Raw genomic sequence first — 16204 nt, 5'->3', positions numbered from 1 at the left:
ATAATTTTCCATTACAGTTAGAGGATTCATGAAGGCACAGCGCTAGGTGTGATCTATGTGGACTTAAGTAAGGCATTGGAGAAGGTTTTCCTTCGGAGACTGATTAGCAAGGTTAGATCTGAAGGAATACAGGGAGAACTAGCCATTTGGATACAGAACAGGCTGAACGGTAGAAGGCAGAGAATGGTGGTGGAGGGTTGCATTTCAGACTGGAGGCCTGTGACCAGCAGAGTGCCAAAAGGATCGGTGCAGGATCCTCTTCCTTTCGTCGTTTATATAAATAATTTGGATGTGAGCATAAGAGGCATAGTCAGTAAGTTTGCAGATGACACCAAAATTGGAGCAGTAGTGGAAAGCAAAGAAAGTTATCACAGATTACAACAGGATCTTGATCAGATGGGCCATAATGCGAGCATAATGCGTAGCCACGAGCAGATACTATTTTCAAAGTTGGTGAACAGATTTCTGCGTTTGCATCTCCATACAGGCGATGTCCGCTTAAAGTGATGCAGGTTCGACTGAAGAACAAGCCCGCCACACTCCAAAGACACATGTACAGAGTTGTGGCTGGGTTGAGAAACTGTGCAGTCTATTTGGACGATGTCATGATCTTTAGCAATTCAAGGAATGATCACAAAAGATTGTTGGCAGAGCTCTTTGAACGACCATGAGAAGCAAAACTGATGCTAAACATAAATAAAACAGAATTCACGAAAGCAGAGGTGACATTCTTGGGATGTAACATCGGTCATGGAAGTTTGACTCCGCCTCCCCCGGAACGTCAAGACGAAGGCTACAGAGGAATTTACATGATCAACCGCGAAGAAAGAGTTTCTTCAATTCTTCAGACTCAGCAGACTCTGTCAGAAGTCAGTTCCAAACTATACTCGTGAAGTGGCACAGTTAACCAATTTTCTGAATAAGAATACAACATTTCAGTGGACAATACCATGCCAGGAGACATTCGACCATTTGAAGTCGATATTCACCACCAAACCAGTTGTACGCACACCAAACTTCTCAAAAACGTTTCAAGTCGTCATCGATGGTAGTGACGTTTGAATTGGAGCTGTACTCCAACAGGAAAAATGAGCATGGGATTGAACTGCTAGTTGGTTACTTTTCAAAGAAAATCAACATCTACCAGAGGAAATGCTCCATAATCGAAAAAGAACAATTGATTTTGGTACTGGCCTTAAAGATTTAATGTATGTGGCCGAACAATTGTTCAGAAATGGTTACGTTCACTGAGCACAATCCACTAAAACGTTTTATATATAAGAATATGATACTATTTCGTTGGCTTCTTATGTAGAGACTTCCCATTTATAAATCGTATATGTTGTGTATCTGTAGAATGTATTCACAGACACGTTATCGCAGATTCAATTTATGGCATTTAGATGAGATTTGTCATTATTTAATGTTTTATGTGTATATATAGGAAAAATTAAGGCGATATTTTATAAAATTTACCGGTATGTCAGGGTAAAGTATTGAAAAATTAAAATGTAAACATATCTTCATTATGATGGTTCATTTTTCCTGAAGAGGAGAGGTGTTTTAAACATATTGGTGCACGGTTAAGAAAGTTAAAAGCAGCAGAATAACCAGACACTGCAACAAGTGTTATCAAGAACACCACAAAGTAATACTGGGTCGAACAACTCAATTAGCTCATTGCCTGGAGACATAACCATTTCGAGTTGACCACTCATTTTAAATTTTATCCAGCATACAATATTAATTTCAATTCAAATTTGAATTGTGTCTCTTGAAAATCTTACAAAGCAATGACACAATCAGATGCTCTGGGGTATGATACGGCGGACATTGCACAATTGTGAGGAGGACTGCCAAGTCCTTGCATGTCACAATCTTCTTGAAAAAAGTAAACTCTGAAAAATACCTTTTCGATCGGTGATGTGTGACACAGAATTTCCTAACAAGGAAAAAGAAGACACAGGAAGATCTGAAGAAAAGAACCTACAGCTGCCTGGTTTTGAGAAGAGAAAAGCTGTTTTATTAACTTTAATTGGAATTGTTATCTGAATAGTATTATTGAAGGAAACGTCAAAATTGGTTAAAGAAAATACATTGTTAATCGTAGTGTGTTAATGAATTACTCTTTTATTTTAGAAATAAAGTTCTTAATTTTTACGTTGTGCAGTTCTTGGCCTATCGAATTTTTGCAGATTACTGTACGGCATAAATCGTTTCTGTGTTTTATATTAAGCAGGATGGTTTACCCTGTGTCGTAACGAGTCTAAACAAATTGGCAATGCAAGTGTACATTTGTGCAGTTCTTTGAGTGCAGTGGAGGTTTGCACCATGCATGGCCTGAATGAAGTGATTCTCTCTGCCGTAATCTGAATCCCAAGAAAGAAAGTCCAAAGCAAACTCCGCCCTCTATCGTAGTTGATAGGATTCGAACCTGCGTGGGAATACCCCAATGGATTCCAAGTCCATCGCCTTAACCACTCGGCCACAACTACACGAGGGCGGGCGTTGATTGTTAAATTAGTTATTTCCAGGTCTCTGTCTCTGCTGAGCTTAGCAGTTCTGAATCATTGTTTGGTTTATTTGAATTCGAAAACCACAGCTTTCAAATCGATGAAATGTCGGGACAAAGTGGGTCTGGGTGTGTCACTCCAATAGGTAGAATCGATATTCAGATTAAAAGAAGGCGGAAATTGCAGGAAAATACGCAGCAGTTCTAGCAGTATCTGGGCTGGGAAAGGGCGATTCAACGTTTATTACGTTATTCGAACTCCGCTTTCTCCCAGTAGTGCTGGCAAACCCCAGTCTTTCCCCAGCATTTTATATTTTTGTTTCAGATTCTGAAAATCCAAATTCCTTTACATTAGCCATTTAAACAATACAGAAATTCCTTTCTGGTTCCCGACTAGATTCCTGTTTGGGGAACATTTTCCTGTCCACATTAAATACCCAGAGCTGTGCAGGAAAGAAAACCAATGAAGTATGACCCATGAGAGATCCGACCTTGGGTGGTCCCAAACCACCAACTGTTCGGTTAATGGATGAACGTGTTGACCAATTACGCAACAAAGACGGGTGAGCTGACTCGTTGCACGATCCATAAAACAGGCTTTTCACGAACTCAAACTTCAGCCTGACCTTCCCGAAGCGATTTTTGTCCTCAATCAGTTTTATTTTTCCAAAATAAAACCTGGGACATTCACTGTAATGAGATGGCAACAGTCCTGCATCCTCTACAAACACATCCATGTCACAGCAACCAACTTTTCTACAACAGCAGTCTGACTGGCTTCGAGGGTTTTTCGTAACTTGTGTGTTCCCGAGTTTTCTCGTGATTCTGTAACCGTGGTCTGTTAATAATGATGGGGGAGGGTGCATTGCAGATGGGCGGGTTGGTGTTCTGGAGGAAATGTTGCCACGGATTAGAGTCAGTTTCCAGAGGCCAATTCATTGCCGCAGAGTGCAGTGGAGGCCGGGACGGTAAATGTCTTCAAGGCAGAAGTTGATAGATTCTTATTGTCTCGAGGAATTAAGGGCTACGAGGAGAATGCGGGTAAGCGGAGTTGAAATGCCCATCAGCCATGATTGAATGGCGGAGTGGCTTGATGGGCCGAATGGCCTTACTTCCACTTCTATGTCTTATGGTTTATTGTCTTATGGACTGGGAATGAAGATATTTACTGAAAACTGACATTTGTGTCGAATATATAGAGCCCAATCTCAGGTGAACTGTTAATCATTTGACACACACATGAGGAGTATTTTCTCTCTTTCAGAGGGCAGCAAATCTGCAGAATGTTTTTCAACAGAGAGCTGTCAAGGCTGGGTATGATCAAGGCTGAGATGGCGAGCCAATTAGTCACTTGGGGAATAAAGGGAGACGGGGATAAGGGGGATCTTTTCAGTTTAAAATGAACCAAATCAGATATGACCTCATTAAAAGGTGGCGACGACCTGATGGTTGGAATGACTTCCATCTGTTCCAATATCTTGTCTGTCACTTGGATACTGTGAAAGACCATTGTGAAGAAAAAAAATAGCAGGACGTTGAGAAAAGTTGATTGGAAACAAACTGAGTCAACATCATTAGTTGAAACGAAAAACACACTTGACAACTTTGTCAGACGTCTTTTATAATATCACATGCCGAGTTGATCAACTTTTGGTCGGCATTCCATAAGGGACCACATCAAAAGTCATTACAGTCGGTAAGAGTTCACGGTGTTGAGTAAAAACAAAAGCCATGCTTGTCCATTGTTTACTTAATGGAAGACACAAAATCTGGATTATTTGGTATTTTTCAAGTTGCAAAGATGTAATTACTCAAGTGCTGGAAAGGTCAGTCATAGGATTTCAATGACTTATATCTGCATTAATGACTTGGACGAATTGGCTGAGTGAAATGTGTCCAGTTTTACTGACGATACACAATTACTGGGAGGGCAGGTTGTGATGAGGACAGCAGAATCTGGAAATGGATAGACACAGGTTCAGTGGGTGTGCAAAATCCTTGTCGGTGTAATGTCATGTCGGGCGATTGAGGTCATGCATTTGGTGGGAAGATTCAAAAAGACTAACTGCAATTAAAACCAAGAGAAACTCCAGAATATTGCGTGAAACAAACAATGGTTAGTGACAGACTGATTTTTTTCTGCTAAAAAGAATGTCCTTTCGTAATGCTCACAATGAAAGAGATGATATCCCAGGGAATGACTGAAACGAAGGAGGCTGCAAATTAATCGAAAACCAAGATATGTCTCGTGCTGTTCTTGGGACATAGCTGATGTATTGTTTACAGATCACTAAACTTTATTGAAAATGGAGTCAGGGAAGGGAGAGTGGAGGTTAAGGACACTCATGATTAATAGGGGAAAGTGAGGAGTGCAGATTAGAGTCAAAATGTGGTGCTTCAAAATCAGAGCATCTCAGGCAGCATCTGAAGAGCACGAAAAACACGATTCATGCAAAAGCCTTTCATCAGGAATTTGGTTGGAAGCCTCGAGTGTGGAGAGAAAAATGTGAGATGATGGGGCTGGGCTGAAGGTAGCTAAGATAGCAATAGGTGCACGGGGTGGGTGTAATGTTGATAGTTTGGAGGGGAGGGTGATGTACATGGGTGGGAAGGAAATGGGACAAATGGGACAGCTCATAAGGACGGTGCTGAGCTGGAAATTGTGAAGTGGGGTAAGGTGGGGGAGGGAAAATGTGGAAACTGGTGAAACCCCAATGATGCCATGAGGTTGGACGTTACCAAAGTGGAGATTTGGCTTCAGAACATAGAACAATACAACGCAGCACAGACCCTTTCGCTTTTGATGTTGCGTCGACCTGTGAATATTTCTCAGGTCATCCCTCATACTGTCCTATCATCATCCATGTGCTTATCCAAGAATTGTTTACATCTCCCTAATGTTGCTGAGCTAACGACATCGACAGGCACTGGATTAGTGGTGCTGGAAGAGCACAGCAGTTCAGGCAGCATCCAAGGAACAGCAAAATCGACGTTTCGGGCAAAAGCCCTTTATCAGGAAAAAAGGCAGAAGGGCGTTTGCCCAAAACGTCGATTTTTCTGCTCCTGGGATGCTGCCTGAACTGCTGTGCTCTTCCAGCACCACTAATCCAGAATCTGGTTTCCAGCATGTGCAGTTATTGTTTTTCTACATCGACAGGCAGGGTATTCCGCGCCCTTACTACTCTCTGAGCAAAGAACCTGCCTCTGAAATTTGGCTTTAATCTACAACACCTCAAGTTGTATTTATGGCCACCCATACAAGTTGACATCATCATCCTATGAAAAAGACTTCCACTGTCTACCCTATCTAATCCTCTTATCATCTTGTAACTCTGTATCAAATCCGCTCTTAGCCTTTTCTTTCCAATGAGAACAGACCCAAGTCTCTCAGATTTTCCTCATAAGACTTTCCCTCCGGAACAGGAAATATCCTTTTGAATACCATCTGCAACTTTTCCAATGCTTCCACATCCTTCCTGGAATTGGGGGACCAGGCAGTACAAAATATTCCAAGTGGAGCCACACAAGTGTTTTGTATAGTTGCAGCTTTGCATTATGTTTCAGGAACTCAATCATCGATCAATAAAACCTAACACAACGTATGCGTTCTTAACAGCACTATCAAACTGGCTGGAAACTTTCAGGAATCTATGTACATGGACTCCAAGATCCCTCTGCACATCCACATTACCAAGAATCTTTCAACTAACTCAGTTTTCTGCATTCCTACCGATGTTCCCAAAGTTAATCACCTCAAATGTAGATGCAATAAACTGTATTTGCCACCTCTAAGACCAATTCTGCAGTTTATCCGACCGCCCCTGCAAACTGCAACATTTTTCCACACTGTCCACTACTCCGCCAACTTTAGTGTTATCTACACGCTTACGAACCCATCCACCTTTGCCTGCGTTTTAGTCATTTATGAAAATGGCAAACAACAGTGGTCCCAACATAGATCTTTGTGCCACACCACTCATAACCGGACTCCAGTCTGAATATTTTCCATTAGTCACCACTTGCTACCTTCTAACAGAAAGCCAGTTTCTCATCTAAACTGCGAAATCATCATCAATCCCATGCCTCCGCATTTTCTCCAACTGCCTAACATGTGGAATCTTATCCAAGGTTTTACAGACGTCCATGTACACCACGGCAAGTGCCCTACCCTGATCGACATGTTTGGGCACCTTCACAAAAAACTCACGAAACCATGTTGACCATCTGAAATCAAATTGTTGCTTGCTGAATGATTGTCAATCCTATCTCTCATAATCATTTCCATAATTTGTTCATACAACAGACGTAAGGCTCATTGGTCTATGATTACTTGGGTCATCTGTATTATCCTTCTTGACCAAGGGAACAACTTCTGTTTTCCTCCAATCTTCGAGTGATCTTCCTGTTGACAATAACCAAATAAAGATCAAAGGCAATGGCTCTTCAATCTCCTCCCGCGCTTCCCAGGAAATCCTTGGATAGATCCCATCTCACCCAGGAGACTTACTTATTTTCACACCTTACAGAATTGTTGACAGGTCCTCCTTGTAAACCTCAGTCGCATCTAGTCTAGTAGCCTGTATGTCAGATTCTCCTCGACAACGTTGATCTAATTCAGTAAGAACACTAACGAAAGTTATTCATTTGGCGCTATCCTATTTCCTCTGACTCCATACACAATTCCTCACTACTATCTTTGATTGGTCCTAATCTTACTGTCGTCATTCTTTTATTCCCCACATACACGTAGAAATACTTAGGGATTTCTAAGATTCTATCCGCAAACAACTTCTCATGTCCTCCGCTGGCGCTGCTGGACTCTCTGTTCAGGTCTTTCCTAACTAACTTGTAAAACTCAATCGCTCTAACTGAGCCTTCACGTCAAACCCGAACATTCGCCTCCTTCTTTCTCTTGACATGAACTTCACCTTCTTTCGTAAACCACGGCTGCTTCGCTCGACAACTTCCTTCATGCCTGACAGGTACATACTCATCAAGTACGTGCAATAGCAGTTCCTTGAGTAAGTTCCACATTTCACTTGTGGTCATCCCATCAGTTTCCTTCCACATCCTGTACATACTAAATCTTGCCAAATCGCATCATAATTGCCTTTCCGTCAATCATAAGACTTTCCCTGCAGTAAGTAACTATCCCTTTCTATTGCTTAAGTAAACATAACCGAATTGTGTTTGCGATCACCTACATCCAGATCTAACCCCTGGCCTGGCCATTACCTAGTACTAAGTCCAATGTTGCCTGTGACTATTAGTAAGAGGCAGTCTGGCCGCAGGTTTTAGACCTGTGTTGAGGATGAGACAGGAATTCATCAATGTTGATTGGGACAAATAGTTTTTTCAGCTCATCTCCCTCTGTTTCCTTAACTCGCAGGAGATTATTATCATTTGGCGCAGGAATTCACCGATGATACCTTTGATTACTTCGAATCTTCTGAACACTGTGCAAGAGAGTAAAATAGTGCACAAGGACGAGGCTACAATGAGAGACCCAAGACAGCATCTATTTTCGGAGTGCCAGAACTGATGGAACGGTGCTTTCCCTTTCCAACACAAAAAGTTAGTGCTGAAAGAGCGGCGCTTTTGGAGGGTCAGTGCTGTGGGTGCTGACGCTGTCAAGACATCAGTGCTGAGGATGCAGATACTCTTAGAAAGTTAGTTCTGAAGGACCGGTTACTGTAACAGGATTAATGCTGAGGGAATGGGCACTGTCAGAGGGTTAGTGTTGAGGGAGCAGGTACTGCTGGAATGTCAGTATTGAGCGAGAGGATACTGTCACAGGGTCAGTGCTGAGAAATTACCATCGTCGCCCGTTCAGTGTGAGGTGAGCGAGCGCTGTCGGAGTGATAGTGCTGAGGGATTGTATATAAAATACTTTATGCTAATATTTCCAGAAAAAAGCATCAAATGGCAGCTGGATATGCAAACTGTCTATTAAATTATTCAATGGCAAGTCTGAAGATAAATACATTATCAAAACCCTCTCTCATGTTTGAGGACACAAGCATCCTGCCTATCGTTGTCACACATATGCTGCCTGTCTGGCCACATGCATCATTCCTGTTTTTGTCTCACACAGCCTCACCATGTTTTACACCCACATTCTACCACTCACCGTCTCACACACCCTCCATGTCTTTTTCACACACACCTTCATTGCATGGAACAAAATCGAAGTCTGCCAGTACTGGAGTAGACTTCAGTTTATCCACTCCCAGGGATAAGATTGGGTAAAAATGGTTCGAAGTGTGCCTATCCACTTTCCACTGACCCAGCCCCAATCCTCTTTGTCTGAACTGAGGGCAGATCGCATCGAGATATGACAGAGAGAGAGAGTGAGAGAGAGAGAGAGAGAGAGACATAGGCATTGAAAGCACAGAATCAGATGCTTCAGTCCAAATTGTCCACGCTGACAATATATCATTCATAACTTCATCTTGTCTGTCAGCATTTGACACATAACTCTCTCAACCCTTCCTACTCATTTACCAATCCTGATGCATTATAAACTTTGTACTGCTATCAGCCGCTACCTCTCCCTCTGGCAACTCATTCTATATTTGCAACACTCTCTATGAATAATGCTGTGTGTGTGGGAAAGGATACTCTCAGGGGTTCAAGCTGCTGAGGCACCTGTGGGTTCACATCGGGGAGAAGCCATTCATTCATTCCTCGTGTTGGAAGCGATTCAACCAATCATCCGACCTGCTGAGACATCTTGGCAGCCGCGCAGATGATCAATGTTTTCGTAACACTGACGACATCTGTTACTTTTATACAATGATAAGTAAACGTATTAATGAGTGGAGAATAAATAACGAGCCATGAACTGACAGAGTCTGGAGGGACAGATATGAAATGCTTCCATCCTTCATTAAATCTATACAATGTAAAGATTGATTTCCGTTTCTTCCCTCACCATGAAAGCCTTTTTTCTTGAATGCTGGAGGATAAATTACAGACAGAAGTATTTCCTTAACTTTCCAAAGCGGCAAAGTAATGCACGATACTCAGTTAATTTTCATCTGTTACCGTTAGCTTTGGCAGGCTTAATAAATTACATTATAAACAGTTCCTCAATAACAGTGACCATCAAGTGTACACTGAAGATTATTGGATAGGGCATCGTGGAGGTCGGTGTCCAGTGAACGTCCTTCGTGATTGGTTAGGGGGGCTTTGCTCTTTGCGATTTTTATAAATGAGTTAGATGAGGTAGAAGAGAGGTGAGGTAGTAATTTTGCCGATGACATGAAGCTTGGTGGAATTGTCGATAGTGTATTCGGCTGTTGTGGATTGCAACGGAACATTGCAGGGTTGCAGAACTGGGCTGATATGTGGCAGATGGAGTTAAACCAGAACAAGTGTGAAGTCGTTCACTTTGGAAATGCGAATTTCAATGCAGAATCAGAGCAGGCCCACGTAGACAGATGTTGTGGCAGACGTTCATTTTAATAAATGCACCTGGAAATTTGTATGTACCAAGATGTTTAGCTTTCAGTAATGTATGATGTGTTATATGTGAAATAAAGAACGTGTGAATTCACTGTAAACCTGCACTTGAGTGGGTCCTAAATACATGTTACTTCTTTGAGGAACAGCCGGACATGAAACGATTTATTTGACCCGGAGAATCGGGCTGCATTTTGACATCATCGATACAGTGACATATTCTCCCATAGGGAACTATCTTTAACCAGTCAGGAGAGAATTCATTCTCACAGAGAATGGGCAGGAATGCAGCGAGGATCATCAGCAAGAGTCTGGCACTTTGATTGGGATGATTAAGAACTGTCCACAATTCGGACACAAGTGAATAAAAAGGGTGGAAAATTTTACACAAATGTTTGATCTGTTGCTTGAAACTCATGCATCTGTGTAGGATTATTTTATAAACTCACAGAACTCCTCAGAAGAAGGACGATCGAGTCGATCTGACCACAGCAGTTAAAGATTGGGATTCTTCAACTCAACTGATCTTAAGTTACTAAAGTTGTTCTTTTCTCTTTCTTGCACAGTGAAATCTTGTAGGAATCAAAAGTAATGTGATGATTCTTTGGTATGTGGGAAAGTGCACCTAATTTCTGCTAATGCACAATTGATCGGTCATCACCCTGACAATGAAGGTACAGAATCGAGAAAACAGTGACATATTGAATATGTCAGAATTTAAACAATGTATGAAAAGCAGCATCTGCAATCAAGAACAAGGTCAGATTAGGTTACTAACAGGGTTAGTGGGCGGCACGGTGGCACAGTGGTTAGCACTGCTGCCTCGCAGCGCCAGAGATCTGGGTTCAATTTCCGCCTCAGGCGACTCTCTGTGTGGAGTGTGCACGTTCTCCCCGTGTCTGCGTGGGTTTTCTCCGGGTGCTCCGGTTTCCTCCCACACTCCAAAGATGTGCAGGTCAGGTGAATTTGCCATGCTCAATTGCCCGTAGTGTTAGGTAAGGGGTAGATGTAGGGGTGTGGGTGGATTGCGCTTCGGCGGGTACGGTGTGGACTTGTTGGGCCGAAGGGCCTGTTTCCACACTGTAAGTAATCTAATCTCTTGCCTGAGTTTTGTGGGCGGACAGAGCGTGCAATACACAAATAGAATGAAGCTGACACTCAAAATACAGCTTCAATTACGTCGGAAAAAGGGAGAAGTGCAGATCCTGGAGATTAGTCAGGAGTGTGTTGCTCGATAAGGATAGCAGTTCAGGCATCTTCGGAGGAGCAGGCAAATCGACATTTCAGCAAAAGCCCTTCATTCAGGTTGAGGGTTTGAGCCTCGGGGTTGGAGAGATTAAATGGCAGGTGCGTGGGGCTTAGGGAAAGGCAGCTCAGAGTGAAAAAGGTGGATTGAAGTGGGGGAATGGTGATAGGTCAGAAGGAAGAGTGGGCGGATAAGTGGGAAGCAGGTATGACAAGCCATGAGCGCCATGCCGAGATGAAAGTTTGGAACTGGGATTAGGTGGGGGGAGGGGACATGGGGAAACTGGTGAAATCCACATTGATACCATGGGGCTGGTGGTTGCCGTGGCTGAAGATGAGGTGTGATTTCTACAAAGTCGGGTGGGAAGTGAGTGGCGATGGAGGAGGCAAAGGACCGGCATGTCCTCGGTGGAGTGGGAGGGTAATTGAAGTTTTCGGCAATGAGGCGGACGGTGCAGGTGTCCTGCAGATGTTCACTGAAGCGCTCTTCGAGTCCACATCCTGTCTTCTAAATGTAGAGGAGACTACATCGGGAGCAATGGATACAGTAACTGACATGTATGGAAATGGAGGGAAAAGTCTGATGGATGTGGAAGGTTGCTTTGTGGCTTTGGACCCTGGTTGGTGGGACGTGTGGGCCCAGGTTTTGCAATTCCTGCGGTGGCAAAGGAAGCGGCTAGGATGGTTGGGTGGATTGGTGTGGGAGTGGTCCTGACGAGAGAGTAGCAGAAGGAATGGTCTTCCTTTCAAACGGTTAAGACTGATGAGACTAATATATCTCTGGTGTTGGGTTCTGTTTGTAAGTGGCAGAAATGGTGAAGGCTGAACGTTGACTGCAAATGGTAGCTGGGGTGGAGGGTGATAACCAGAGAGGCTCTCCCCGTTTTGGGGTTGGAGGTGTGTCTTTCGAGTGTGAAGATGCAGGAAATGGATGAGATGCAGGGGAGGGCTTCATCAACCACGTGGGAGGGGCAATTGCGGTCTTTGGAAAATCGGCTATCTGGTTTGATCTGTGCTGAACTAGTCGTACAGTCATAGAAATGTCCAGCAAGGAAACTAGCCCTTCGGTCCAAGCCGTCGATGCCGACCAGATATCCCAACCCAATCAAGTCCCACCTGTCAGCACCCAGCCCATATCTCTCCTCAGGCTTCCTGTTCATATTCTCTTCCAGCCTCCACCACTTGCTCTGGCAGGTCATTCCATACACGTTCAACCATCTGCGTGAAACAGTTGTCTCTTTGATCTCTCTAATATCATTCACCTCTCACCCGAAAACTATGACCTCTAATTGTGGACTCACACACACCCGGGAAAATATTTTGGCGATTTTTCCTATCCATGGCCCTCATCACTTTTGTAAAACTCCATAAGGTCACCCCCCAGCCTCCAACGCTCGATGTAAAACATCCCCAGCCTTTTCAGCCTCTCCCGAAAGCTCAAATCGTCCAACGCTGGCAACATTCTTGGAAATACTTTCTGGACCCTGTCAAGTTTCATAACATCTTTCCGATACGTAGGAGACCAGAATTGCATGCAATATTCCGAAAGCGGCCTAAACAAGGTCCTGGACAGCCAGTAAATGGACGCTATATTGTGACCAATAAATCAAAGCATGCCAAACGCCTTCTTCACTATCCAATCTACCAGCGACTCCACTTGCAATGAGCTATGAACCTGCACTCCATGGTCTCTTTGTTCAGCAACACTCCCTATGACCTGACTGTTAAGTGGAAAAGTTCTGCTGAGCTTTGCTTTCCCAAAATGCAGCACCGCGCATTTATCAGAATTAATATCCGCCTGCCACTTCTCAGCCCATTGTCCCATCTGATCAAGATCCTGTTGTAATCTATGGTGACCTACTTTGCTGTCCACTACACCTCCAATTTTGGTGTCATCGGCAAACTTATTGACGATGCCTCTTATGCTCACATCCAACTCATTTATGTAATCGACGAAATGTAGAGGGCCCAGCACTGATCCTTTTGGCACTCCACTGGTCACAGGCCTCCAGTCAGAATAGCAACACTACACCAACACTCTCTGCCTTCTACCGTTCAGACAGTTTTGTATCCAAATGCCTGGTTCTCCCAGCATTCCTTCAGATCTAACCTTGCTAATCAGTCTCCCATGGGAAACCTTGTCGAACGCCTGACTGAAGTCCATATCGATGACATCTACCACTGTGCCCTCATGAATCCTCTTAGTTACTGTAAGGGAAAATTATCCATTTACTGTGAAATTTGAAAGAGATTGCTTTTCTAACATTTAATGCTGTGCTTAGCTTTGTAAACAATAATTTGGTCACGTTTGCAGCCAGCTTGTCTCTGGTTCAGTTTTATAAACATTCAACTCCACCTTGCAACAGTCAGACACAGTGAAAGCATAAGAACTGTCATGTCCAAGACCATGGGTTGAGAGAATAACAACTTGAGTTTTCCCAGTCTTTGCCCTTGAGTGTGTGATAAGTATCAGTATAAGGCAAGTATCTGAACACTGCTCAGATAATCCTGACATTGAGGCGTCGAGGTGAATGTACTGGGTTCAATTCTGCAGAATTTAAATAAAGTTCCTTTCTTTGCCCTTGCTAATAGTTGAGTCAAGTCAATTTAGTTTACACGACAGTAAACTTGAGGGCTCATCCCGCTACCCGGCGACTGTTTCTCTTCATATCGAGCACACAATTGGCCCTTATGCGTGAGAGGACAGAGAAATGTGTCGATCGCCTAAGCGCTGGCGTTCGAATTGAAGAGAGGTGGGGTAAGAGTCGTGGCTTAACTAATCCTACATGGAGAATCATTCTAAGAAATAAATACAACAGGAACAGGGTTCAGTGAACTCTCGCGGTGTACGAGAGCAAAACCCAAGGAAAGGGGATAACCGTCTCTAGAGTGTTTATGAGACAGCACTTTTAAGGATGGTTATAGACTTGGAGCCAAAGGCGTACTGGAAACGTGGTGACTTGGTTTCGAAAACCAAGGCATTGAGGCGGACTTGTCCGATGCGAGAGGGGACCTCCGGAGGTAAGAAAGCAAGTCAAAGGGAAAAGATATGTCGTCACTCCCCAGATAAAAGAAAAAGACAGATGCGTGACAGTTAGGGGACAGAAAAGGAGCTGGCAGGCAGTGCTGGGATATCCGGTGGCCATTCCCCTCCACAATAAGTATACCGTTTTGGATACTGTTGGGGTGGATAACTTACGAGGGGAAAGCAGGGGACACTTGCTGCTCAGAAGGGAAGGGGAAAAGGAGCAGAGCAGTAGTCATTGGTGATCTGTAGTTCGGGGGACAGATAGGAGTATCTGTGGGGACGAGAGAGACTCACGGTTGGTGTGTTGCCTCCCGGGTGGCAGGGTCCGTGATGTCTCTAACCATGTTTTTGGGATCCTTCGGGGGGAGGGAGAGCAGAGACAAGTTGTGGTTCACATTGGCACCAACGACATGGGTCGGAAGAGAGATGCGGACTTTTAGATTACTTACATGATCAGTTTTAGATTAGATTAGATTACTTACAGTGTGGAAACAGGCCCTTCGGCCCAACAAGTCCACACCTCCCCGCCGAAGCGTAACCCACCCATACCCCTACATCTACATCTACATCTACCCCTTACCTAACACTACAGGCAATTTAGCATGGCCAATTCACCTGACCGGCACATCTTTGGACTGTGGGAGGAAACCGGAGCACCCGGAGGAAACCCACGCAGACACGGGGAGAACGTGCAAACTCCACACAGTCAGTCGCCTGAGGCGGGAATTGAACCCGGGTCTCTGGCGCTGTGAGGCAGCAGTGCTAACCACTGTGCCACCGTGCCGCCCAAAAGTAGAAATTCAGCGAGCAAGGATGGAAGCTTAGAACGAGGACAAAGAGAGTTGTTTTCTCTGGTTTGCTGCCCGTGCCATGTGCTAGTGAGGTGAGGAATAGGGAGAGAAAGGAGTTGAACACGTGTCTACAGGGATAGTGCAGGAGGGAGGGTTTCTGGTTTTGGATAATTGGATCTCTTTCTGGGGTAGGTGGGACCTCTACAAGCAGGATGGTCTTCATCTAAACCAGAGGTGCACCAATATCCTGGGTGGGAAATTCGCAAAAGATATTTAGGTGGATTTAAACTAATACAGTAGGGGGATGGGAAACCAAATAGTCGGACAGGTACAAAACAGGATGAGAGTAGGGAGTTTCAAAATTAAAGATCTGATACTGGCAAACGAGAAACTGGTTTGATGTGTGTTTACTTCAACGCGAGGATCATCCGAAATAAAGTGGATGAACTGGCAGCGTTGCTTGGTACCTGGAACTTCGATGTTGTTTCCATTATGGAGACATGGATAGAGCAGGGACAGGAATGGTTGTTGCAGGTTCCGCGATTCAGATGTTTCTGTAAGAACAGAAAAGATGGTAAAACAGAGGAAGGTGTGACTTTTTGATCAGGGACAATATTACAGTTGTAGAAAAGATGTTTGGGGACTCGTAACCTGAGGTGGTATGGGCTGAGGTTAGAAACAGGAAAGGAGAAGTCACCATGCTGGTAGTTTTCTATAGGCCTCCAAGTAGTCCCAGAGATGTAGACGAAAGAATAGCAAAGATGATTCTCGATAGGAGTGAGAGAGGCAGGGTAGTTCTCATGGGGGACTTCAACTATCCAAATATTGACTGGGATCACAGCAGTGCGAGTACTATAGCTGGGTCAGTTCTTTGTCCAGTGTGTGCAGGAGGGCTTCCTGACATAGTATGTAGACAGGCGTACAAGGGTCGAAGACATTTTAGATTTAGTACTGGGCAACGAGCCTGGCCAGGTGTTAGATTTGGAAGTAAGTGAGCACTTTGGAGACAGCCATCACAATTCTGTCAGGTTTACTTTAGTGATGGAAAGGGATAGGTGTACTCCACCGAGCAAGAGTTATAGCTGGGGGAAGGGAAATTAGAATGCAATTAGGAAAGATTTCGGAAGCATAGAATGGGAAGGAAACTGCATGGGATGAGCACAT

The 16204-nt window shown here is 44.0% G+C and overlaps 1 non-coding gene across 1 annotated transcript; it reads right to left on the bottom strand.

Moving 5' to 3' along the window:
* Positions 1-2413: 2413 nt before the first annotated feature.
* Positions 2414-2495, bottom strand: trnap-ugg (transfer RNA proline (anticodon UGG)). Its single transcript has one exon. It is a non-coding gene; the product is annotated as a tRNA-Pro (tRNA).
* Between the last annotated feature and the right edge of the window lie 13709 nt (positions 2496-16204).

Source organism: Chiloscyllium punctatum, chromosome 35, assembly GCF_047496795.1.
Source record: "Chiloscyllium punctatum isolate Juve2018m chromosome 35, sChiPun1.3, whole genome shotgun sequence".
NCBI classification, from domain to species: Eukaryota; Metazoa; Chordata; class Chondrichthyes; order Orectolobiformes; family Hemiscylliidae; genus Chiloscyllium; species Chiloscyllium punctatum.
This window is presented reverse-complemented; position numbering and strand designations above follow the sequence as displayed.